Below are 14,294 nucleotides of genomic sequence, written 5' to 3' on the forward strand. Positions count from 1 at the left end.
CACAGCAGAAGGACAAGAGACAACAAGCATAAGATAAAAGAGAGGCTCAGACTAAATATAATGAAAAAATAAATTCCTCTCGAGTACCAATACACATATAGGTTGCCCAGGGAAGCTGTACAGTTTCTATCTTAGAGATTTTCCTGACCTGACAGCATACAGCCCTGAGCAACCTGTCCTGGCTCCATATGGAGTAGGAGGTTGGACTTCTGAGATCCCTTTTGACAGGAATAACACTATGGTTTTGTAATAACATTTCACTCACATTCTCTGTGATATGACAACCTTCTTTCACTAAGCAGCATTCAGACAACAATCTTCACAGAAAAAAAGGATCATTTCAAGAAGCACAACAGTTTTTATCTACAGAAAATAACTAATTCATGAATCTTGGATAAAGTACTGCAAAGTCTCATTGAGACAGGCCAATTGCAGTGCAATACACAATAAAATACGCCCCCCCAAAAATTTCCCCAAAATTAAACTAACATGCTTTGACAAAACTTACTATACAGATAAAATGTCAGAGCACTGACTAAACTGGGTAAGTTAAATAATGGAAAACGTTCATAAAAATACTCTCTTTGCAAGGTCCTTAGCATGGAAAACTCAGAGGGAGTATTTTTGTTTAGAAGGTATTATTTTAAAACCAAGACATGCTGTTGTGATTACTTCAAATACTGCTGTTCCATACACCACATCTAACAAAACCACTCAATGCATTTTCCTTTAACTACTCATTCCAAGGCAGAGTCAAACAACAGCAAACTCAATCTAGAGAGGCTGAGGCTCTCTTCAAGCTATGACTCAAAAGAAGTTTCCAGCCAAAACAGGTTCTGCTCTTGCAAACATTTATTTTGTGTTGGAAACAGAAATCCATTTGCCTATAACAACACATAATGTGAAGTGAAGAAAGGACAGACAGGTAGGAAAAATTCCTGTTCATACCATCTTTAACCTAAGCTGCATTTCTCACAGTGCTAGCACAACACCCATAGCACCAAAATGAGATTAATGAGGATTTTACTACTACTATTATTATCATTATTATTATTATTATATCCTCAGATTTGCTGAGGATAACAGGTTGAGGGAATGCAGAGCAGACTCACCCAAAGAGATCCAGCTTTGGATCCCTACAGCTGTATGTCTAATACTGCCCTATTGCTCTGTTCTCCACGTGGCAGCCTCGCCTATGTAAAGTAATGAAGTGTAAGTAACAGGTCAGTACAAGATAAATGGGGCTTTTATGCATGTGCCACATTTCCTCATGGCAGCTGAAAAGATTATTTCTTTGTATTTAAGTAAATAGATGCATGTAAGTATTTTCAGGGACAAAAAAAAAGCTTACCATGTATACTTTGAGAGTTGCACTGCTGGCAAGTTGGAGCACGGCCAGACAAGCATTACTTTTCTGTAGCTACTTATATAATTATTTTCAGGATTAGATTCACAGATATTAATTTCTCATGTAGGTTTTCATGTCACTGCTGAAACCCATAACAGAAAAAAGGAATCCACTTTGAATTAAGAAATAATTACAGAATAGGAGAGGATTAGGATATCATTCTATATTTTGATGTGCAAATAGATTCATTTTCTCAACTGTTAAACCTGCATCGAGTTATCTTTCAAAGAAAATCTTATTTTCCTGGGTATTTACACTACAGAAGTGTGATTTCCAAAAATATCATAAGAATTCATACCTAAAGAAAATGTATGCAGCTCCTTTTAATTAGAAGACACATACATGTATTTGTTTTAGCACATTTTAGGAAAGAACCAAAAATTTTTAAAAAGTTATCTTTGACAGTAATAGCTCCAGCATACAAAGTGGTTTTATTAAGCCTTTATACACAATTTCTGTGCAGGACATTTTCTCTAGGGAATCAACATCTAAATTGTTAAGTTTGGGAAAACAGTGGGTGTCAGATTTGTATCACCTCGGCCTATTCAGTAGTTAGCAAAATGGCCAGACAATTAAATATACCCTTAGAAAGTCAGCCTTCATTCACATCATGACATGCATTTAAGTCCTGGAGACATGAATTCTAGCTTCTTAAAGAAGTGAAGTCTCACTGAGTTAAAAACTACTGAACAGTGCCTAGCTGGAGGTTAAAATACCTTTTCTTGCAGGAAGCACTGACCTGAGTTTCCCCAGGCATTCAGGTGATAAACACTGAACACTTTCTCACCTCTTCTCCCCACTCAGCTGGAAGGGAGGCAACCCTCTGAATGCTGCCCGGGACCAGGAGGCTTAGAGAAGGCAGCCAAGGGTCAGCTGCCACTTCAACTAATTGGAACTAATCTGCATGTGGCACAGCATGGCCTGAAGCCAGGTGCAGGTTTAGCTACACAGATGGATGAGTTCTTCCTGCCTATTTAGATCTTCATTTTCTCCCCACAGCATTCAGTATGGGCCATGATTTGCAGTCCTGACTAATGGATTTTCATGGATCTAGGAAACTGTATGTTCAGGAGACTGCATATCCATTAATACCCCCTCTACTTTTAATTGCAATACAGCAGAAGGTAAAAGGACACGGATAAAATATGTCAGGACTACACAGATTCAACATAGGTCTATTTAGATATGACTTTTAAAGAACTATCAGCTTGCTGAATGATTATTAGAAGATGATTCCCCCACCAAGGAAACTGTACATAGAAACTATGTTATAGCAGTATAAAGACAACGATGTAAACACTGTCTAAAATGACTAATTATACAAGACCAAGTACTTCATCCTGAACACTTCTCAAATGCTGTTTGCCTATTCAGATGAGAAAACTAAACGACTAACATTTAATATTCTTAGTGCATGACCTAGTTTCCAGTCCAGTGCCCAATCTACTACAATATTTTGTCTCTCTTGATAAAGCAGAGCTCAGTAATTAAGGGAGGGAAATGTGTGTACTCATACGCATTACATAGTTCTGAAGTAAGACAAAGAAAGCTTTTAAAGATTTGTCAAGTGTACCTCAAAGCAACCTAGAAAGGGTGTGTGTCAGCCACATGCCCTCCTTAAACTGCTGGTGGTACACTATGACAACTCTATGATGCTTTCCTATATTCATCTATTCTTCTTGCCTGTGTTTTAACCACTTCTCCTTACTATAGAATAGTTAGAGGACTTGGTAACGATAAAACCAAAAGAAAGTTACTTCTTGCCATAAATGACACAAAGTTCAGGAAGTTTAGGAAATAATGTTAGTTTGAAGGATGAGTGTCTTTATTCTACAGAAATATTTCTTTTCCCAAGAATTATACCTCAAAACAAAGTACTGACTTTTTATTCACTATTTGGTGTTTATCCCTGCAATCCAAGAAACACAAGAGCTCAATACCACAAACAGCCTGGCAGGAGCTCAGAGGCTCCAGTTTCACGTAGACTTCTGACCTGGAACACTTTTGCTCTTATGGCAAACACAAGTGGCTACAAGACAGAGCCACACTGGTTATGTTTCCCCAGGTAAGATGCAAAGTGAGATGCTCTACTTTTTCTGAGCTTAGATAAAGTTTCAAGCAGCTGCTGAGGATGAGTGCTGCAAGCCCTCTTTGTACTATAGTACACAGTAAAGACATCTTTTCTGATACCTCTTTACTCACCCAGATTTATTTATTTATCCCCAGCTACAACAGATGCTTTTAGTTCAACCACTGCATTGTGCTAAATGTAAGAATTTGCATGCTCTATTGGAATTAAAAAACATAACTCAGAATTAGCAAGCTGGTTTTTTACCTGACCCTTGACTGACCTGAAAAAACAGGCAGATGTCAAATCCTCTATTACAGGAACAAGAGCAATGCTTTATCCAGACTTCATTAACAGAAAGCTATGCAATTGGTAAGCCTCAACCTCAGAGAATCTGTCATGAACTCTTGTCTAAAAAAAAGGCAACAACACAAAAACAGATAAACCGCACCGATTTTATGCTCTCCCAAGACTATAGTAAGTTACAAATTTGCATCACTGAATTTCAAAACACTCCTGGGATATAGGCAACTTGAAACATACTGAGATGATGTCTCAGAATTGAAAGGACAACTGCCCTACATGAGATCCAGCCAAAGCAAGAGAATTTCAGAGAAACCTTTGGAATTAACATGTCAGGCATGTTAACATGTTTAGGCAGTCACCTAAAACATATGATCTGAGGAAGACTGAAAAGACTGGACAGAGATAAGAAAAAACCTCTGCAAGATCTCACTCCTGCAGAAAGTCCAAGAGCATGAATCCCAATCCTCTGAAAGAAGGCTCTCCATTCTTCCCCAGTCCTTCTTCCTTCCTAACTTTTAAAACTGGCTTACACTTGGGCAAAACCAAAGCTATGCAAAACAAAGGACTTTAGGGAATTACTCCAATAACTGCTACAGCACAAAATCAAAACTTTGAAATTAATTTTCATAAATTTTTCCATTTTTCGGTAAATAGTAGCAGATAAATTTACCTTTCAATAGTAGAGATTCAAGTCAAATCAAATCAACGCTACATGCTTTGGCAAACTAATTTATTTTAGTTGGACAATACTATGTTCTTCTATTCTGACTTTTATCTGTAACTATTGAACTCTTTTTTACTATTTAGGTAAAGAGGCTTTACTGTCTCTTTCGTAAATACATCCCACACACATAAATCTGCTTTCTAAAGTCAGGTACATGGAGGATGAAATCCAGTAAGTCAGCTTACCAGTACTGTAAATGTTACAGCATGCTTCACAATCACCATTATGCACTCTCTTCCAGGACTGATTTAAGGCAAAGATTTTTTTTTCTTGGTGGCTAAAAAGCCAGAATTATTTTTGCCTTTGTGGAAAAAGGAATTATTTCAAAATAATTCTTGATCTTCTCATGCAGAGCAGTACTATCTAAACTCCATGCCAAAAGAAAACTTAAAAGGGTATCACTCACAAGGGACAAGAGGGAGAAAACGAAACTGTGATAGTCAATCTGAACTGGATATGAAATTATTTCATATCTCACGGCACCTACTCTGTTCCAATAAAGACAAATACAATTTATTAATAAGACAGATGAATCAAAAATACTAACAGAAGACTCAGGACTGCATCTATTTAAGCAAAGTTACATTGAACCAAAGGTGCTTCCAATTTTTCAAATAACTTCTAATGACAAGAGGGATAAGAAGAAGCAGAACAGTGATTTTGTTTTAATATCAGACTTTGTTGTTTGAGGGGAAAAAAATTCTAAGCCAGAAATGGGTAACAGCTGCTACTCAAACAAAGTAAGTAAAACCTAAGCATAAACATGCAATGATAAAATTCATGGTTGCTCTATGCCTCACTTATATCTTAGGACTGAGAAATGTGCTTTCTGAGCTCCCACACCAGACAACTACATCTTGCAATATTTCCACATCTTTGGCTGAAAGTCAGAAGCAATCAGATCATAAGAGCTTTTTTCCCTTCAGTTCTATGTTGTGTGTTCTTTATGTATATAAAAAGCTCTTCCTCTGCTTCCTCTATATTCTAAACAAATTCAGGTCCTGCTCAGAGTATTATGTTTCACACAGGAATAGCCACTAACAGTGTTCAAGTAAATTACAAACACTGATTTGAGTAGAAAGTACACAGTGGCCTGCAAGGACTGCCTCCAGGGTGCCCCGTGACCTCCTTCTTCTAAGGCAGGATTTTTGCTTCCGGAATTATGCAACAAATTACATTAGCAAAGCTTAAGACCAAAACATGTTTCCTTATGCATGCAATGCAGGGGTTATTTTTCATTAACTCCTAAAATAAGCTATACCAAGGAATATGCTAAGTAATTCTCAGACAGAATTGGAGATCTGTTTTTAACAGAAACAAATTTAGCTTTCTCCACAGCATTTTTAATCACTGAAATTACCCAAAGATTTGGATTGTTAAAGTCATCTTAATTAAACATAAAATGAGATACTGTAATATTCATCACTTTAAACAAATTAGTCAGACCAGCCAAAGCCACTTACCTTGCAAACTATGAATATTTCAACATTTCTTTCTACACTGGCTGCTAGGAAATAAGCAATCTGCGAAGGTTAAAGGAGCTCAAACTCTCCAGATGACAATAGGTTGGTTTTTTAATGGGTAATTTTTAAGGATTAATGCATTATTAATTTCATGGCAGTTCTGCAGCAGCTTCCTCTCTTGAATCCTTCTATAATATATTTACGCTCATCTTACACTATTAAAACTGGTAGTAGGATCAGGTTCTTAGGTCTTTCCCAAATACCTCCTACACAAATTTATCATCCTCATAAATGCCACGAGCTTATTTGTGAGAATGGTCCAATCCTTAGCTTTTCTATGGCTGGGAGATCCTGTCAGCTCCAGCTCCTGGAGCTATCTGTAAAATGTGTCACACTGGCAGTGCTTTGAGGCAACCTTAAATTCCTACTATCATACTGCACATCACGAAATCAAGAAAATGAATCATAATGATAACCCAACACATAATTACACAGCAATTTTTTTATTTCTCTGGAAGCATATAATTTCATTCTAGAAATAGAAAAGAAAAAAAAAGAGAGATAAATATTTCTAAAATGTGAATTTATGGAGATTCAGTATCAATATGCGTGACAGCAATAATTTACTTTTCAATTAAAGGTATAAATTTGCTGCTGAGGGGAGAAAGGTTAAGGCAAAGAAAAGAGTGACTGATATAGCAGCTCAATCTATGAAGACTGCATAGGGTGAATAGTAATACAAAATATTCTGTTTATTTTGATAATTTCTTAAAGCACCTATTAGATGGCTTCCCCTATCTTCCTTGACTTCATCCATGATTCTGATTTTTTTTTAAGTTGAACAGACATACCACACAATCCACAGAGAGCTTGCATAGTTGCAATTTCAGAACAACAAGTCACTTCATAGGTTTTGAGAATAGGACACCAACAATAAATAACACTTCTTAATATATCAGGCAGGTAATGCAGATTTCTCATGACTGCAAGCCCTTCCAGAAAGCAGTGCTGGTGACTGTGTATGAGTTGGTGACCGTGGATGACACTCTTCTCCCTGAATGGTACGGCAGAACATTCTAGTGTCAAGCCAAATTCATCCTCTGTCTCTGAATAGAAACCATCAGCATCTTAATTTAAATATTTGAATTCCTGTGTCAGGTAAAACACTTGGAAACACCAAAGCCTTTTCCCAGTCTCCTGCAATTCAATGCATAGCCTTGCTACTTCTACCTGTCCATGGGGAAGTTTGTTCCAAGTCCCACCTATCCTAGTTTGTGTGTCATGTTTTCTGCAGTTTCCTGTACAAAATTTTGGCTACCACATATTACAAACTGTTAATCCTATCCACATTCTATTGCCTTTTTCCTATATCAGATTTAGCTCCTTGGCGTTATGTTAAACCACACAGTAAAGGTAATTTCTGTAAAACTATTCCCAGTCACAGGTCAGGCCTGATCTGGGCACAAAGTACAGAGAAAGCACCTCCACGAATGACAAGAGCATTCAAACAAAGCTTAACTAATGGCCTACTACCAACAAACTTTATTATTGTATAACCAATGTCATTAGACAGGCACACAAACCAAGAGTGTTATTTCTGTTATTTTCTCCGTTTTCCATGCTAGTCTTCCAGCTATGATGGGCCACAGAGCACACAGGCAACCTCCATACACTTGCTCCATCCAGGGGAGCACAAATGACACCTTACAAGAGCTCTTCAGGTTTGCAGGTTGGACAAACCACTTACTACTGCAGCTGAAATCCCAGGATCATGTCCTCCACTAAATGATCCTTTTGAAGCTTCTTCAAAACAGCTGTTCCACAAAAATTCTGAACTATAAACTGGAAAAAACTTAATGAAGGACCTAATTAAGGGTATTAATACTCTCTTTCAGACTTCAGGGCCCGGAGCAAGGAGACCTTTGGCATGAAACTCTGCATCAACCCCTGCAGGCATGGGCAACAGCAGCCAGAAGCAAGTAATGAATGAAACACACAGCCCACCTGAGCAGGCAAGGGAGGAAAGCATGACAAAGCAAAGATGGCACATTTTAACCTCTGATCATTGGTTAATAAGAAACATTCTGTCACACACAGTTCTTTTCCTCCTCCCCTCCACAAGGCAAGCAGGGCTGGGGGGAGGGAACCCCTTGTGCCTCCTACTGCCGCAACTTCTGTTTTTTTCAGCAACAGCTTGATACAAGACACTGATTCAGCAGAATTGGATATATAAAGTGCAGAATGCAAAAAAGAACCTCTGTACTCCAAGATACTCTCTGCAGTTTATTTTACCCAGACAGAAGTAAAATTTCTCAGTGAACTCTACTCCTATTTATTGTCAGCATACATAAGTAGGATTAAAAAACAACACTCAAGTACTCTGGCCAGCATCTCTATAAAACCTACTGTCAAAAGGCACATTTAACTCAATTGAAATACAGAAATCCTGCTTACAAGGTGCTGTTTGCCAAGATTAATGTTTCTCTTCAAATAGCACTTACAACCAATGGCCATAGGATTTCTCAATCAAAAGTAATAAGGTCAATTTTGTATTCAACTACTGAAGTTCACAAGAAAATTACACAACTGAAAATAGTTTTTAATGCCTGAAGCAGATTTGCAGGAAAACAGTTCTAGGTTTCAGCTTCCTGTGACAACTTACACCACTATTCAGTTGCTATTAATGCTTTTTAGCTTACTGCATAACTTCTTCTCCTTCATTTTATTTGCTTTTAATTCAAGTCACAGAACTTTGTTCTCAACTTGCTGTCTCAGCACTCTGTTTCATAACTGCAAGAAAAGAACTGGAAGCCAACAGGAAGAAAAGAACATAACACCAACCACAGCAACTTACCTACTAGGTCAGGAGCAGAGTATTGGAGGCAATGAACACTGTGAGCTGTATACATTAAATAGAAGACAGTGATAAAATAATCTGATTTAAACACTTTGTGCTTTTTCCAAGACTTTCTCCTTATTAATAGCATGCAGGACAATCTGCCTTAAAATAAGAAATGTGGAAAAAAAGCACAGAATTTAATTTTAAAGCGCCTCCACACATACTGAAAATAAAAACAGTCATACAAAAGACATCCTGCATGACTACTCCTCCCTCACACCTCAACAAGGTGTTTGCAGAAAGGAGGAATACACTGCCATTGTGACAACCTCCTCACCCAGCCCTGTGGTACCCACCAGTGAGCCACTATCAAGCTCACACCCTTGCCCAAAACCCAAGCACACAAGGTGGCTGCATTCTGCCAGCCTGCAACTTATGATCCTCATTGGTAAAGAGCAACCAGTTCCTGTAGAAGCCAACCTCACACTTGAAGAACCTCCTGGTTTAAGTTGCAGTTCTGCAGAACAGCAACTAACGTAGAAGATCCCAGTAAGAGATAAAAAATGTAATGCTTGTCAAACACATGGGCAAAATTGATAGGAGTTCACTTTAAAATGCTTCAAAGACCAGATTTATTAACTTTTTGTGCTAGCACAACCACTATACTACATATTCTTGTCAAAGACCTGAAAAATCCTGTGGTTATCCCTATCAAGATCCGAATTGCTCTGCTATGCGATCTGGAAGGGATAAGAATCAAGAACTACTACTTTTAAAAACTTTAAAGTTTTAAAGGGCAAAAAGTTAAAGGAAGTAGAAGACAGTAAGAGTGATCAGCAACTATACTAAAAAGAATTCCTCAAATTATATCTTTACTTTCACATGGAACTAACAATCTTCTCATCTAAAAAGCACTCTCATTACTACGACCACTTAAAATTAAATAATCCCTTGCAATATAAAGTAACTTCCAGAAAATCTATCTTACAAATTAATTATGAATTACAGGTGATTCTAATATGCAATTTAAAGAAGTGTTTTCCTCTTCCACCCCCAACATCATCAGCTTTCCTCCAGAATAGCTACCTACAGGTAAGGCCATGGCAACATTCACTGGGCATTGGCCACTCCAGAAGACCCACCCAAAGCACACATAAGTTTAAGATGTGAAAATATGAACACTATCAATAGAAGGAAAAATAGTCTTCTATTGCTTGGTATTTGTTAAAGGAATAGATTTATTTAAAGGAAGCTCTTAAATGCTTCTTCTATTTTACCATCAGACAGAGAAAATCTCCCTGGAATATTTCTCTTTTTTTTTTTGAGGTTTGGGTTTCCTGAGACCTGTTGCAGGGTTGCCCACTAGTGTCAAAGTCATAAAACCCTTTTTATATGTTGCCCAATAAAAATAAAATTTTCTTTTCGAGAAGCAACTAGTTGTGTACAGAACAAAATCTATTTGTATTTCACAAGCATTCTTACGCTACTGTCTGAGATGCAGAGCAAAATGGGAAGTCCATGAGTCTCTCTAAGAAGTTTGCATTTGACTTTTAGTAAATTAGTACACCTAGGATATGTAAACTGATAAGAGAGACATATGTTCATATCTTAATGACCCTCTAATCACCTGCTCATTCCCTCAGCCTGGAACTGATTATTCACCAGAGGCACCTTCACTCTTCCACCTCTCCTGAGGGTTCCAGTTGAGCCACTGTATGAAATAAGACACTGGGATGAATGGACCTTTGCTCTGTTCCAGTATGGTCCTTCTGTAGTAAATCCCATAGTAAGGCAATGCACTGACAATCAACCCCAGTCAACAACTAACGTCACTTAGTGAGAACCTGCTACGGTTCAGGGGCATCACATCTGGGAGACATAAGGGTAAAACACCCATGCAATTGCAGGTGGGATGGACACAGTGCTCTCAAACATACAGCAGCCCTATCAGACAGTCTGTTCTGAAATTCTACGGCGCTTTAGTGCAACTTGAATAAAGAGAAAGGAAAAAAGAGAAAGAAAACAGTGTACAAGCACATTATACTCAGCAATGACAACAGCAGTCACTCAGTAGAGGAGTTAAAATTAGATATCTGGGGAGGAGAAAGAGCCCTCCAGCACTTAGATTTAATAGAGTCACTTATTTACTGCTCACTGAATTGCTCAGCAAGAATATAAAAGCAGCCTGGAAACAAAGCATTTTTCCTATGGCAAAGTTTCTCGGTCAGGGAAGAGTTTACACTTGGCAACTAATACAGGATATTGGGAAAGTTTTGTAGTGAAATGCGTGTTTGTCTATCTTCGCACCAACATTCTGAAAATAACCAGCTTACAGGAGAATATGGTTTGCCTAAATATTAAAAGGCAAAAAAATAAAGATGAAACTGTAGTGTTAAATTGTTTGCGTGCCTTAAAACTGTAAACAAAGCATAAATGAGATTTACAGTAGGGAGAGAGCAAATTACTTCCACACTTCTGTAGCTCATCAGCTTAAAGAGCATACAACTCCCAGCCAAATCTATTTCAGTGAAAAGAAGTGAAACTGTGTTTGTTTTCCTTGTAATTGCTATTTACAATGTGTTTGGTTGCCTAAGGGAAAAAGACAGACAATTATCAGAAAGTTTCTAAATACACTTTTAAACACTAACAGCCTAAAATTTCAGACAATAAACTGAATTACAATTATTGTCCATAGACTTGGACACACATCCTCAAGTAATTAAATTCAGTCTGTTACAATTCACTGTTTGGCATTTTTTTGATGTATCACTGCTGCTGAGATGGCACAAACCACTCAGGGACCCAAAATGCCTTGCAGGAGGTGGGGAGGGAAGGGAGGGGAAACAAATCACAAAACCACCAAACATTTTTTATTGAACTTTTTTGCACTGAAGGTTAGACACGTTTGTGAATTACTAACATAGTCAAACATTAAGGATTTAAGAATGACATTGCCTAGGGAGTCAATTTTGCCATCCAAGTAGAAGTAGAAGCCAAGCAGAAAAGAAGAAATTTGGGTGTTTACCCTGGCATTCACACATCCTTTTCTCTCAAAAGACAGGAAGGTTAAGTATAAAAAGCAATGGACAAGTGTGCAGAAATCTAGTTTTATTGTTGAATGAGTGGGGCACTTAAATGGAGCACCTAAATGGAGACAGGGTTTTGGGACTGGGTTTTCTGTTTTGATTGGGTTTGGTTTTTTTTTTAAATCTAGCATTTTTTTCTTCTTACACCTGTTTTTAAAGATGTTCAGGTATGAATGGTCCCATGTAAAATTTTCAATTTGTCTGAGAAAAGGAATGTGTTATTTGAGGACATAGGCCCCAAGCTTCTACATACTGAAGCTTGCAAGCTGAAGCTGGCAAACAGGTAAAACAATTCAGTTTTACCTGCTTGCCAGGGTATCTGTCTTAAGAGACCCTGAAAACATCATTTGCCTTCCTTTTCTACAAATCACTGCTAGATACCACTATTTAGTACTTACAGTCTACTTTTGTCACATACAGTGACACAGTGCAAATAGGCCTCGTAAAACTGGCACCATATCCAAAAGAAAGTGCTGTTCCTAAGAAATTGCAACTCCTTGACAGGGCCAAGATAGCAAAAAGTTCTGGCACCTTGCAGGCCTGCAAGAAATCCCTGTACTTTAGAATCATTAAAGGAGATGTTTTATCGACTTTAAATTGAATTCTCAGTAACCTGATGCTTGTTTAACGACCTTGACAATAAAAAGTGAACTGGGAGTAGCAGCTTCCACGTGTGCAGGCAGGCCACAAGCTATCAAACTGGCAACCATGTGGGCAGTCCTCAACATATCTGAATTTAGTGCACCTACACAGAATCAAATATACACATATTAGGGTGTACATACATATATTAGGGTGTAGTACATCTACACCCACAAAAACATCACCTGTCTCAGTCAGAAAATGGGATTATCTATCCTTTACCAGACCAGGACCAGACTCTTCTCACAGGCACAAAGATTTTTCAGCTGAGCATTTCTAACATCAGATTTTGTTCACTGGGTGGATGTGGCTGGTAATGAACAACTATTCTCTGCTTTACAGTACACATGTGCTACACCACAGCTGAGAGAGTACAAAAGAATAAAAACCTAACCCAGGAAGAGCATGGTGCTAACCCACCAAGGTTGGCAGTCTGATCTTCACACAGGCCATTCACTTAAGAGCTGGACTTGATAATCCTTGTGCATCTCTTCCAATTCAGAATATTCTGTAACTCTCCTCTTCTGTATATTAAAATCAAGCAACGCCCTTCCTCTTTAGCACCTCATCTGTGACAACCCATCCTTACTGTACACTGTTCAGAGGCAAGAGGTAAGGTGCTCTTGCATAGCAATGAGCCTGCCTCTGACTGCCCTTCAGTCAATGCACTTTAGAGCAGGCCCCTTTTTATTTCTTTAAACAAGGTGAGTTTTCTGTTGGGTTGGCTTTCCTGCTTATGCTGAATCAGACTTTTTCCATGAATATTACAGCTGCTTAAAGGCAACCCCAAGCAAAACATCCTCTCCTTGGTTTCTTCTTGGGAGTTTTATATTTTGGTAAATTTTCCTTTAACCTGACCTCAGGAGACCTTCTCAGGCCTGCACAGACTTAAGACAGCCTCTAAGGAAACTTTGTAGTCAAGCACCAAGACTAATAAAAGCACTATTCATCTAACTTACACACGGAGCTTTTAGTGATGAGTCAACCTGTCCAGTAAAACTAGAGAAACAGTTTTTGTCCAACAATTTATCCAACTTAGCAATAAGCAACATGACTGTATATACATTCCAATGCGGATGTACAAGTCAGAGCACCATTCCAGTTAATGTGCAAGGTGAAATTTGGAGGTAAGGGTCTGACCAAGGCTTCATCTGCTAGGTGTGGTTTATTATCTACCTTTAACCAATTTTCATTTTGGCAGTAAATTCAGGGCTTGTCATGCCAATTTAATTATTCTATTATTTGAACTTTGCATCTTTATCAAGGCAGTTGTGCAAACACTTCTCTCCTCAGCTTTATGTTTCCCAGATTAGTTTTACACCTTTAGAAAGTTTGATGAAGCTGAATTATCATTCTTAAGCAAACTGGGAATGTGTCAAAAAGGTTTTGCTGTGCTACGGCATCTCTCAAAAAAGCCGACTGCATTAGCTGATGCAGAGCGGGGAGGAAACTGCAGTTGCATTTTAGAGCTCCAAGAGGAATAGTTGTGATAAACACATTTTCCACCCTGCCAGGGGAGAAAACGCAGGACAGCACCAACAGCCACTTCTGCCAGCAGGAAACGAGGTGGGGCATCCGTGGAGAAGAGGATTGGAAAAGAAGGAGGGTACCGGGAAAACAGAAGCACGGCAGCAGGAACTCGCATCAGAGCGGCGTAACTTTCAGCAGCATCCTCCTCCCCGTGCTGCTGGGGCAGCTCCTCTCCCCTGGGAGCTGCCGAGGGATGGCTCCGCGGCCCGGGCCCGCTGGGGCGGCGGC

The 14,294-nt window shown here is 38.6% G+C and overlaps 1 protein-coding gene across 1 annotated transcript in view; it reads right to left on the reverse strand.

The window, feature by feature from the left end:
- Positions 1-14,247, reverse strand: part of ME1 (malic enzyme 1) — a 155,735-nt gene extending 141,488 nt beyond the window's left edge. Inside the window, exon 1 of the mRNA XM_031057147.1 lies at positions 14,147-14,247. The gene's annotated coding sequence lies outside the window, so the exon portion shown is untranslated. The remainder of the gene's footprint in view (positions 1-14,146) is intronic.
- Between the last annotated feature and the right edge of the window lie 47 nt (positions 14,248-14,294).

This window comes from Geospiza fortis, unplaced genomic scaffold, assembly GCF_000277835.1.
Source record: "Geospiza fortis unplaced genomic scaffold, GeoFor_1.0 scaffold190, whole genome shotgun sequence".
Taxonomy (NCBI): Eukaryota; Metazoa; Chordata; class Aves; order Passeriformes; family Thraupidae; genus Geospiza; species Geospiza fortis.